This window comes from Mus musculus, chromosome 16 (genome assembly GCF_000001635.26).
Source record: "Mus musculus strain C57BL/6J chromosome 16, GRCm38.p6 C57BL/6J".
Lineage (NCBI taxonomy): Eukaryota > Metazoa > Chordata > Mammalia > Rodentia > Muridae > Mus > Mus musculus.
In genome coordinates this window covers 14282971-14294974 of record NC_000082.6, presented here as the reverse complement: position 1 = coordinate 14294974, position 12004 = coordinate 14282971, and the positions used below count along the sequence as shown (strand labels likewise).

The window sequence follows — 12004 nt, the reverse complement described above, 5'->3', positions numbered from 1 at the left end:
TAGCCAGCAAGCCCCGGTGAGCCTCCTGTCTCTGTCTCACAGCACACCCGTTAAAGGTATGTGTGGCCATGTCCCACTTTTTACACGGGTGTTGTACAGTGAGCAGCAGCACTCTTACCCACTGAGCCATCTCCTCAGGCCAGCTGATATAGTTTTAAATGATTAAATCTTTAGCACCTGCAAGAGTCAGCCATGCTTGGATACAATCTTTGATTTTCCTAAAGCTAGAGGGCATCACATACTGAGGCTTTTACAAGCCAATAGCTATTTAAAACTATTTGCTAGAAAAAAAAAAAAAGACCCCAAAGAGAAATTTCCCCTTCATCGTCCACTTCCCATCACAGAAAAACATACAATTTATTTGACACCACCCAAAGGAGCATTTTGTTAAGTGACTTTTCTCCTCTTCTTACAATAAATGACCTCTTCAACCACAAGAAAAATAGAAGCCTCTACCCTGTTCTAGGTAGAACTTCCTTCTGAAGACTTCAGATATCGGAACTTCTCACAGTGGACAGAAACTTCCCAAGTGACTGTGAAGTGAACATACTGTCCCTGGGTACTGCCCAAGCATGCCAGGAGGGGATGGGTGGTTTATACAAGGCCGGCACTGTCATTAACAACCCAGCAAGGTGGGGGAAGGCAGAAAGCCTTTCCTAAGGCAGTGTCACATAAGGACATGGATAACCCCAGAGGTTCTTGGCTAGTGCTTAGCAGGGCTGAGATCAGACTTTTGGGCCTCAGTGGGACAGCGCTTGCCTATTGTGAGCAACACTCAAGACTCGGGGGAACAGTAAGTTGGTCTGGGGAGATGGCTCAGTAGTTACAGCAAGAATCCCAACACTGGGAAGACAGACAGAGGGGGGTCCCTGGGCTTTGCTGTCCGGCTCTGCAGTCTAGCAGCCTAGCAGAATCAACAAGCTCCATGTGCAGTGAGAGATGCTCATAAAATAAAATGGAGGGGCAACTTATGGACACAATGTTGACGCCCACACTCGAGAATGTATACACAGACACAGTGTAACCACCAGCCATGCCATGAATGGACCCAGGTTGGAATCTCAGCTCCTCTGTTAACCTTGCTCTTATTGGCCAGATGATATATACTCTTTCAAACCTGGATCCTCAGCAGTAGATGCTGACGAACCTACTTCATGCCATCATTCTGGGCATTAGATGTAAAGAAAGCAGTAAAGTTTCCCCTTTCTTGACTGAGGTGATGAGGTCTGAATTCCATCTCTAACACTTATATAAAGACACCCAGACGGCACTGGACAACAGACACACTGTAACCACCAAGCATCCCAGCCCAGCTGTGAGAGACTGTCTCAAAAACAAAGTAAAAACAACAAAATCAATGTCAGATGTGCACACATTGGATCCCAGCATGTGTAAAGCAAGTTTGTTGCCAGCCTGGTTTACACAGAGTTTGAGGCCAACGAGCTAGAACTGTGTATACAGTGAGACCCTGTGGTAGATGGGTCCTGAGAACTGACATCTGCGATTGACGGGTGTGCACATCTACCACATGCACAACACAGTTTCCATTAAAAAAAAATGCTAACACTAATTGATTGGGGAGCAGGGTGCCCTACTGCTTACACGTGAAAGTCAGAGAATGATGTGTTCCATTCAGTCACGTGGCTCCTAAGGATGGAACTCAAGGCAGTCTTGGGCAGCAAGTGCTTTTGACCAGTCTTACTGACCCAGTCTCTCCTTGTACTGAAATTAGTTTTGTTTCAAAATTGATACCATTCTTTAAAACTCAGCTGTGCTCCTTGGAATTGACTTCACTGAGGCCTGCTGCGGGAGTGCCCTTCCTTCCTAACACGGGGATGGCAAGCTCTGGGCTGGTTCCAGACTGGGATAGGTGCAGGTGGGTCCTGGGCTTCCCTCTTCCATTCCTCCTGGGCTCAATGCCCAGACGGTTTCCATTCCTTTTACGTGCAGCTGCGAAGAGGCTTTGGGGAAGCAGCCTCGTCCATCATGTGGAGGGCTCCTCCCCCACCTCTACATCGAGGCAGCCAAGCTGCTGTCCTTGGCTCTGTGTATTGCTGCCCAGTGAGGCTGGGATGGGGTTAGGAATGGGGATGGGGAGGACCAAGATCCAGATGTTTTCAAGTCTGAGAAGCAGGTGAGCTTGGTCCTGGACGGATATGGAAGGGGTCCAGATGGGCTGGGATATGAAAGGCCACACAGCACCCCTGTTGGCTTTGTACACAGTGATCCGTAACTCAGCTCTCCAGAGTGAACATTGGTATTAAACAGTACTGAGCTTGCTAAGGACCCTCACAGGACTCAGTCTTCTGGCCTGCAAAATAGGGCTGGGGCAGGTTTGGCCAGAATCATCCTTGGGTTGGAAGAACCAGCTGCACCTGGGTCTGGAGCTCCTGTCTGAGCACTGGGGTCCCTATACCGCCCCGCGGGCTCAGCGGGAGGCTGCGCGGGACCATATTTAGTCAGGGGGAGCCAGAGCCCCGCTGGTATGCCACGCTGGGAATTCCTGTTTCGAGAATTGCGCCTGGCCTTTTTGGGTTGTCTCCCGCCCAGGCCCAGGAGGGAGGACCAGCCCGGGACCTCGAGGGTCCGCGCGCGGGGAGCGAGGCGTCCCCGGTCTGGCGTGGGGCCAGCTCTGCCTCGACTTCCTTTTATGGCCTGAGTGGTGTGTGTGCAAGGGGGGGGGGAGGGGGAGGGAGAGAGAGAGAGAGAGAGAGAAAGAAACTGACTTTAGGGACATAACAGATGAAATGATAGAGACAGAACAAAAATCGTCACAGGGAAATCAAAGCTAGAGTGTAATGGAGAGTGTGTCAGGTCCGACAAAAGAGACAGGGAGACAGGGACCTAGATCCATACAGGGCTAAGGGAAAGAGATTGAGAAGTATCCCTTGCTGAGGGGGGACAGCTGTGAACTTGCGGGGGACCAGCAAGTACCCCGCATTCTCTTAGGGTCTTAGCACGCATCCTCCAAGTGCCATAATGCACTCTTTCTCCAGCAGCACCCCGCTTTTCAACGATGTTCAGAGAAACCACGTTATTGGTTCCAGGCACCCTGGGATTATATTTAATTTTGGTTGTAGCATGAATGGAACTGCAAAGAACAAGTTAGGAAAAACAAGTTTCCCTTTCTTTTCCCACACATTCCCAGCAGTCACTGGAGGATATGCGGTGACCTGCTTTGCACCTTGCAGAGTTCAAAAAAAAAAAAAAAAAATCACCTTTCCCCTCCCTTTGCTAAACACAACCGCCCTCAGATCTAAGAGGTGGCAGGTGAATGAAGAGGGGATGAAGGAGAGTGGGAGGTATCAAGCCTCCAGTATGTATGAACAGGAAGAGGTTAAAATCCAGCTGGAATGGACCTAGGGGGAGAAATTCTCACGTTTCCCTACAGACTCTGTATACCGGATTCCTTTTCTGTAAGGACCCAGGATCTGGGTGGCTACAGGGAGCGAAGCCTGAGGCTGTGGGTCAGTGCGGCTCTGTTCCTCACCTGCAGGGGGCGCCGCGAAGGGAAGAGGATCCTCCCACTCTCGGACGTCCGACAGCCACCTCCCCTTTCCACTCTCAGATAGCGCTGACTCTATAAAGCCAGGCGTCCGAAGCTTACAGAGAGATTTGGACCATCCCAGCCTGGGATCAGTGCCAGATCCGAGCTCTCCATCCGGTGTCCTCCTGCTAATCCACCCCCGGAGTAGATCTGTAAGTAGAGTTGGTCCCTTAGGGGCAAGCCTGGGTGGTGGGTTTAAGCCTTCTAAAGCATCCTCCTGGGAGTGGGGACTCCAGGGGTCCTGATTGTTATCTCTTATAAGGACAATGGGAAGAAGCCGGGTACAGGATCATTCTAGACCTCCTGTGATTACTCCCCTCCCCCCCCCCACTACCCACCACGTCAAACCAGCATCCCCAGGTTGCCCATGAGCAGAACCACCTGGGAAAGTGGAGTAAGCAATTAAAGATTCTGGTGGCTGGGCCCAATTCCAGGTATTTTAAGACTAGAGTCTAAAAAACAAAATGGTCTACTTAAAAACCAACCAGTGTTTATAGGCTGCACAGTGGACAAATGTGCTGTGGTAGAGCACTGCGGGTCCTGGGTTCAAATCCCAGTATTTGGGATGGTGATCGGAACCCAAGGTTAGTCTGACTAGGTCATGGGATGGATAATCCACTGACCATTGCACAAAGTAACTCAGAAACATGGGTGAAAGTGTTGATAGTTCTGAGCACAGGCTGTGGTGTGTGTGTGTGTGTGTGTGTGTGTGTGTGTGTGTGTGTGTGTGTGTTTTCCATCTACTTAGGTGATTTTGCTGTGGATTGTTACTGGTAGACAAGGCTGCTTATTGTAAGATATGGCTAGTTTCTTTCACTCTGTTCCCTTCCAGACCCCAGACTCTGTGAATTAACAAGGGAGTTCTTCTCCTGGTTGGTTAGGGCCTCAGATGTCCAGGTGGGTGCGGAGGCTCCATTTGCCTCCCCACCCCCAGGTGCACCGAGTGAGCAGGCGCTGGGTTTGGGGCTCCTCAGTGGGAAGGTTACTCTTAGGACAGAGAGAGGAACTAGCAGGAGAAAGTTCTGCGATTCCAGTTCAGAATTGTTTGGAAAGCACCTTTCAAAGTTATGTCTGTCAGAGAACAAAAGAAACCTTTTAGAAAGCCGGGACTAGGCTGTTTAGGTTCTACCTCTAAGAACTGCGAGAAGCCATGGAGCTTGCTGGGAAAGAAGGGACGTCCGGCTGTGTTCAGCACACTGCTCTGCTCCGTTCTGTGTCCTCTGGTGAAGGTTCTTCTCTTGCTCAGTTTACTTCAAGATGCTATTTTAGACTTGACTTAAAGAAAGAGAGCTTGACCATACAGGTCCAAAAGTCTCTCATGGCAAGGAACACCTTCTCTTTTTTGATGTGGTTGATGGCACACTTAACAAGCCAGGTACTTAACAGCACTTCAGTGGAATCAAGTTATTTGAATCATTATATACACTTCATCACGAAGTTGATCATCTTGTCGTGACAGCTCTTTGTCTTTCCTGAAAACCAAAATTTGTTGGACTCCTGTTTCTGGTGGACTCCACCACTTTTTGAAGAAGATTGAAACCTTCTACCAATTTAAACTGACAAAGGCTGTTCCCTAGAGAGAAACAGATGTGGTAGGAGTCCATGAGGCTGGGTGACCCCAAAACACGCCCGTGCTGAGCCACCCTGGAGAAACCTGTGGGTTTGCTTCATAAGCACTATGGACTTTCATTGTTATATCTGAAATAGAGCCTCTCTTCCGTACAAGGTAGTCACTATGGATTTATCATTACTTTTCTGTGAGAGGCTGGGCTGGAGGCAGACATGCCCTTGTATGGTAGTGTTTTCTACGAGGCCATCCCCAGCCCCCTTGGCCAATCACCCAGCCTTGCTATGCAGCCTGGCTGGCTTGGGTTCTGGGTGCTTCACCGTCTTTCCCTGTAGAGATGGGGGGCACTTAGAAGACAGTGAGGCTCTTTTTTCCCTCTCTCTTCTTATTTGGAAGTTCTATTTGTATATTTTTTTCTGGTGGAAATTAGCTCCTGTCTTCCATACATTTAATAAGAACAGGTGGTATTTACATCTGATGAACCATTGAGTAATTTAGAAAACTATATCCTATTTCAAATACTCAGAAGGTCTTAACCACATTATTTTGCCAGGTATAGTGGCTCATGTCTATAATACTAGCATTTGGAAGGAAGGCTAAGGTGAGAGAATTAATGAGAGTTTGAGGCTAACCTGGAATACATAGCAAGTTCAGGCCATCCTGGACTACAATAGGAAACACTATCTCAGGAAAAAAAAATGGGAAAAAAAATCAAACCCCAGCCTAATGGTGCGCAACTTCAACCCCAGCATCTGAGAGGTAAGACGGCAGGAGTTCAAGGTCATATCAGCTGCTGAGTGAGTCCAAAGCCAGCCTGGGCTACCTGGAAATCAGCTGCTGAGTGAGTCCAAAGCCAGCCTGGGCTACCTGGAAATCAGCTGCTGAGTGAGTCCAAAGCCAGCCTGGGCTACCTGGAAATCAGCTGATCTTTAAAAATATGTTGTTGCTGTTGGCCTCCCTGATCATTTTCCCATCTGCAAAATGGGACTGTTGAGAACAAGCCAGTGTCTTAACGTTTTTTGTAGCACTTGCTTAGTCTTCTCAGAAGTCGAAGATCACTTAGCTAGGGTTGGATTCCCACGGCTGCAGCAAAAGAGAAAGGTTCATTAATTGGAGTCGCACAGTAGCCCTTTGGAATCAGTACTAATAGTCTTCCCTCCATTTCATAAATGTGGGCTTTGAAAACTTTGTTCTAGGGGGCTGGAAAGATGGCTCAGCTGTTAAGAGCACTGACTGCTCTTCTGAAGGTCCTGAGTTCAAATCCCAGCAACCACATGGTGGCTCACAACCATCTGTAATGAGATCTGATGCCCCTTCTTCTGGAGTGTCTAAAGACAGCTACAGTGTACCTATATATAATAAATAAATAAATCATTCATATATATCTTTGTTCTATCTATCAAAGATGGGGGCTCTCACAAACTAAGGTTCTTGTAACTCCAGAGCCTAAGGGATGCCCTTTTGGGAGCTTTCAGTAGATGACCCATTTGAAGGGTTTGACACAAGGCTGACACCAGCAAAGTTCATCTGATGGTAATTTATATGACTAGAGATGTTTAGGAGTGTGCTCTGTGTGACACAGCTGGTATCAATAAGCCAGAAAATCCAAAGTGTGGTCTTTCCCCTAAAGCAGAAACTTACCCCTAATTTTCCTTTTGTGTAAATCTTTTTTCAAAGCCAGCTCCTTTTTTGAAACCTCTCATGTTACCAGCATACTTTCTGACCAGTTCTACTAGCACAGTTGTGATCACTATTCCTTTAGACTCTTATTGGATCTCCTTCCTGTGCATGGTAGAAGTCTGCCTGGCTCTTACAGTGGCCCCTTTGCTCCCTGGTTCTCTTTTTGTCATTGGTGACATTTAATCACATTGATCTACAGGCCTTAAGGACCAGGGGACACAGAGTTGGAGAAAGGCAAGCTAGAACTGAAGGGAGAAGGAAACTGCCCAGTATTCTAGCAAGGGAAGGTCAGGTTACCATGATGCATCTGAGTTTCAGGGAACCATTCTCATCAGAATGGCCAACAGGGTGGGGACCTGACCTGTTTCACTCAGGTCCACTTGCTCTCTGGGCTATGGGTCCCTACAGATGAATCTAGTCTACTGTAATCTAGAAGTTCATTTTTAACAGCATCTGAGCTGAACACATACAGACCTTCTTTTTTGTCCCTATCCCTGAGTCATGCAGCAGGAGAACTATGTTTGCCACCCTTCAAGGCAGCTGGGAGGTTGCTCAAGATGCTATGCAAACACTACAGCTTGTCATGGAAGGGACTTCAGCATCTGTGGATTGTGGTGTACAAAGTGCTCCTGAAACGGGCCAAAGAATAACTGTCCCTTCCTGCCCCTCCCCTAGTAAAACATGCAACCAATGACAGAGAACCTCACAAGTGTCTTAAGCCATAAGTCATTCTAGCCATCCCTCTGGTTCCAAATAAGCATGTTTCTCCCTTTTTTTTTTCCCTCCATTTTTTCCTAACAAACATTCTTTTTATTTTATTCTTTTTTGTTTTATTTTATTTTTTTATTTTTTATTTTTGGTTTTTCGAGACAGGGTTTCTCTGTGTAGCCCTGGCTGTCCTGGAACTCACTCTGTAGACCAGGCTGGCCTCAAACTCAGAAATCTGCTGGGATTAAAGGCATGTGCCACCACTGCTCGGCTAACAAACATTCTTAAATATCATTCTAAATTTTTTTCTAAGCCAAATTTCTCATTTATTCAAATCCTGGCATTTTACAAAACATATTTCACCTTATCACAAATCTTCACTATCTTTTCTATATCTTCATATCATTCTTCATATTGTATGCTTCTTTTTATCTGGTGCCTAGTATTCTGTTATATGGAAGTTTGATAGCTTACCAAATATATACTCTTAATACAATCTACTTGGCACATGACTCCATGTATAAGTGGTGCTTGAGGAAGTACCTATGTAGGAGCTAACTATTGCTTATCAGAAGTGCCTAGGACCAGAAGTGATCTGGATTTTCCTTTTCTTTTCTTTTAAATTCTTTTTGATTTTGGGATATTTGCATATTCATAATGAGATATCCTGGAAACAAGAACACTAATACTTTTGTTGTTTATCTTTTTTTCTTTATTTTTGTTTTTAGACAAAGTCTCTCTATGTAGTACTGGCTATCCTGGAGCTCTCTGTAGACCAGGCTGCCCTTGAACTCATAGAGATCCTCCTGCCTGTGCCTCCCACATGCTAAAATTAATGGTGGGAGCCATCACATCCAGCTGTGAGCACAAATCTTGATGTTTCACCTTTGCTTTATGCAGATGGCTGTACAGTCATTACACTCAATGTTTCTTTCTTTTTTATTTTTTAAAGATTTATTATTTATTTATTTATTTATTTATTTATTTATTTATTTATTATATGTAAGTACACTGTAGCTATCTTCAGACACTCCAGAAGAGGGAGTCAGATCTCATTACAGATGGTTGTAAGCCACCATGTAGTTGCTGGGAATTGAACTCAGGACCTTTGGAAGAGCAGTCAGTGCTCTTAACCCCCGAGCCATCTCGCCAGCCCCCACATTCAATGTTTCTGATGCTACATTTTCATTGTGACCTGCTGTATGAAGTCAGATATGAACTTGTCCACTTGCACAATATTAACCCTCAGAAAGCTATGTGACTTCAGACCTTTTGGGGTAAGGATATTTAGCTTGTATACATATTCTTGGCTTGTAAGAATATGAGTTCCTGTAATCACATGAGTTCCCAGCAGAGAGGTGAATAGCTAGCACATTGGAATCAGCATCTGTCTCTTAGTGGTCTTTGAAAGAGACTGGATATCTGCCTGGACCAGCCAGGCTTGTGTCTCAAACACCTATTTTAAACATTGCTCTTACCTGCGTTGTAAGATGTAAAACATGGTGGGGCTCCGAGGACCCAAAGGCCCTAAACAAGGGGTGACCTCAGTTGTGTGGAGTGGGGAGAGGAGACAGTGGAAAGAAGGGACGGGGGCAGGCAAGGAGGGGAAGGTATTCATGTGTATGTGTGCATTCAAGTAGAAGCCACAATGACTGGCTGTTGTTTCTCAGGTACCCTCCACCTTGCTTTTGGAGACAGGAACCCTCACCAGCCTGGAACTTGCCAAATAGGATAGGCTGGCTGCCCCTGAGCCCCTAGGATCTGTCTTTCCCCTCCACCCTAAGGGCACCTCCTCTCCTCTCCTCTCCTCTCCTCTCCTCTCCTCTCCTCTCCTCTCCTCTCCTCTCCTCTCCTCTCTTCTCCTTTCCTCTCCTTTTCTTTCTCTCTCTCTTCCTTCCTTCCTTCCTTCCTTCCTTTCTTTCTTTCTTTCTTTCTTTCTTTCTTTCTCTCTTTCTTTCTCTTTCTTTTAAACATAGTTTTTGAAGCTCTACCTCAGGTCTTCAAGTGTCTGCACGTCAAGCACATTGCTGACTTGCCAGCCCATAACCCTCTTCCTTAATCTCCAAATGCCTTTAGTGGGAGAGACAGAGTCATTTCACCTTAGCCATTGGAAAGAGCTTCCTTCTAAAGCAGCTTGAAAAGCCATTGGGATTCCCAGTGTGTGTGTGGCAGTGTTACCAGGCCATTGTGATGGGGCAGGTTCTTACTCTCTTTTTCCTGAGGAGGTGTCTTGGGGACCTGGGGATGGTAGGGAGGTGTATGGCATTGGGACAGGGAGTGAAGAAGAGATTTACTGCTGAGAGCAAAAAGGACTGTTAGATCTAACAATCTAACAAAAAGGTCAAACTTTTTTAAAAAAAAAAAACCTTTTATGACCTTAGTTGTAGTAATAGAAAAATAGGAATATAAGTGATGTCCACTTCACAGAGCCCTCATAAGACAATCAAGATCATAAATGTGAACCGCTCCTGCTCTGATGCCCAGTGAGTAGAGGGGCCCTGAGCAGATGTAGCTCAGTTGATAGGATACTCGCCTAGCACGTACAAAGCCCTGCATTCCACCCTCAGCACCACACAATCCAGGCATGGTAAGAAACAGTTCCAGTCCATCTTTGATGACATAGTGAGTTCAAGGTTAGCTTGGGCTATAGGAGACCCCGTCTCAAGAATGAGAAGGCTATGTGATGGTGATTAAGAACAGATTCGTGTCCCAAAGGCCTCCTGGGGCAGCATGAGTTTGAAGAACTAGTGTGCGTAGCATGCTCTTCCCTCTCCTGGTATGTCAAGTGACTTTCCAGACCCAGATGTGGCCTTGAACTAGAACTGACATTATTGGGTCCCTTTTGGTGAACTTCAGCTTCTGCTCCAAGAACTTATTTCTGATCTCTATGGTATTTAAAATCCAGGCAATGTGTAGGGTGGGGATGGGCATGGTGGTAACACCTACACTCCATGAGGATTGCTACTTTGAGACCAGTTTGGGCCTTGTGTATGTAGCTCAATGGTAGAACATTTACTGAGCGTGTACAAGGCCTAAATTTGATCTCCAGTACCTCAAATATTGGTCAATGAAAAATAATCAATTTAGTGATGGGAATAAAGCTCAGATCATAGAGTGTCTGGCTAGTATACACAAAGCCCCAAGTTTGATCTCCAACACTCCAGAAACTAGATATGGTAGCGTATACTTAAAATCTCAGCACTCGGGAGAACTTTAAAGTTATTCCCAGCTACATAATAATGTGAAGCCAGCCTGGAATACATTAGATCTTATCTCAAAATAAAAGTTTCCGTTTCAAACTGGGGGCAGTTTTCCTTCTGGGAGTGCTATCTGTCAGTGTCTAGTCCTTCTTTTGATGTCACACCTGGGAAATGGTGGATAGTGGCATAGAGTGGGCTGAACTCATACTTCACAGGGCCAGAGAACTGACCCATGCCAAGGCCAATAGTACTGAGAAAAGCCACTCTAAATCAGGAGACAGAGCAGGACCCAGAGTTAGAAGAACAAATGTCACTTCAGTCTGTACTGCCATTGCCTTGCTGGTTCTAGCCATCATATCTTTTTGGTACTGGAATTAGAACTAGGGTCTTATGCATGCTAAGTAAATACTCTGCCATTGTGCCATAGCCCAGCCTAACTGATTGTTTTGAATCAGGATCTCTCTTTGTAGCCCAGGTGTACTTAAACCCACCATCTCCTTCATCATAGGACTACACGTGTGTTCAGTTTTATTGTTTTTCCATCCTCCCTGTTTTATGCAATGCCTGTACTGATATTTCTTGCTGTATTGTCACTGTCCCCAGCTTTTGAAAATTTCAGGCTCTGAGCAGAGGCTGAGGCAAGTTCTTCTGACAATGAACTGAGTTACCCTGAACTTCCAAACTGCCAGAAAGAAGCAGAATGTGTCCTCTGCATGCCTGTAATTCTTTCTGCCCTTGGGTTCTCTGCCTGCCTCCTCCAAATTCTAAAAGAAGAAAAAACAAAAACAAAAACAAAAACATACAATAAAAAAAACCTTGCGACTTTCTTCAGAAGCCATAAGACTAGCTGAAAGGATCGACCAGCTGCTTTGCCTCGGTGTGCCTCGGTTTCCTCACTGGTAAACAAGTGTTGCCATCTCTCCTAGGTGGTTTTGCAATGCTGGGGATTGAATCCAGGGCCTAGAGTATACGAGGTACCCTGCCTCTAAACTGTACTCTCTAGCAAAGTGTTGTTTGCATTGTCACCATGTTCTGTGGTGCTGGGGATGGGAACCCAGGGCCTGGAGCAGCCTCTAGGCTGTCCCCTAGACATCGCCTAGGGCTTTGTTATTTATTTAGTTAGTTAAGAGCTTTAGTTAGTTAGTTAGTTGGTTGGTTTAGGGCTTTGTTATCTATTTATTTACTTAGTTAATTTAGGGGATTAAATGAAAGACTATCACTCCATATGAATAGCAACTATTACAACTACTTCTGGTAGAATTAATTTATAGGACTCTGAATTCTTTCCAATGTTGTTCTGGG

General features: G+C 45.8%; 1 protein-coding gene across 4 annotated transcripts in view; it reads left to right on the top strand.

The window, feature by feature from the left end:
* Positions 1-2786: 2786 nt before the first annotated feature.
* Myh11 (myosin, heavy polypeptide 11, smooth muscle) overlaps positions 2787-12004 on the top strand; it is a 97662-nt gene continuing 88444 nt past the window's right edge. For 2 of the 4 annotated variants that reach the window (XM_006521843.2, XM_006521844.2), the window contains exon 1: positions 2787-3699. The gene's annotated coding sequence lies outside the window, so the exon portion shown is untranslated. The remainder of the gene's footprint in view (positions 3700-12004) is intronic. The other 2 variants (NM_001161775.1, NM_013607.2) reach the window with 1 other exon arrangement.